Below are 901 nucleotides of genomic sequence, written 5' to 3'. Positions count from 1 at the left end.
AACCCATAAAGCAAAATGAAACCAAAACTCAAAATGCTGGGTCAAAATGACCCGGAACCATAAAAACCCAGTAAATCTCATGAATGAATAAACTGTAGTTCAGAGTCACTGACAGACAGCACAGACACACACTGTTGGTCTGAGTCTGAACATGATGATCATCAGAGTCGTCTGCTGGATGTTCAGGAGAGTTCATTTATGTCCTCAGATCGTCTGACTCACAGTTCATCTCTGTCTCCTCCTGATTTACCTGCAGGTGAGAAACAGGCGTGAGGTGTCAGCTGTCCGGAAGGTGATGAGTGAAGAACAGAACAGAATCCATTTTTTTCTTCTAGTTCAGGAGATTAGGTTAATAAATAATATACAACATGTGTAAAGTGTGAAGTGTTCATACTGGTGGATTTTTCTGCTTTTTCATTTAAAAACACAGGATCTGACCAAAACTTCAGCATGCAATCTGTAATCTTGTTTTCACCATAAAAACATATGTGATATAACAATATACTAATTAGCAGGTCTGACAGCTCACAAAGGGTTTTGGAAGGTCAAATCCTCGAATCTCTGAAAATGTTTATTATGAGGCTGAAACATCTGAACCTGTGATTCAGTGATAACAGCTCTGTCACACCAAGCAAACTATACTGTGTACAAAATTTACAATGTTTATATATGAAGCACTTCAAACAGTGCAAATTGACACACTGACAGCAGCCGTCCTCTCTCTGTAACAGCAACACCTGACACTAAGTCTGTGGTCAAAGCTATCAGGACGTAAGCTCAGGTGGAGTCTCACATTCTCACAGGACATTCAACACTGACTCCAGAGAGATCAGGACACATCTGTGCTGAAGAAAACTGATGGAGGCCATCTGAGTGTGGATGGATGCTCGACTTCAGCAGT

This window comes from Oreochromis aureus, linkage group 3 (assembly GCF_013358895.1).
Source record: "Oreochromis aureus strain Israel breed Guangdong linkage group 3, ZZ_aureus, whole genome shotgun sequence".
NCBI lineage: Eukaryota > Metazoa > Chordata > Actinopteri > Cichliformes > Cichlidae > Oreochromis > Oreochromis aureus.
This window is presented reverse-complemented; position numbering follows the sequence as displayed.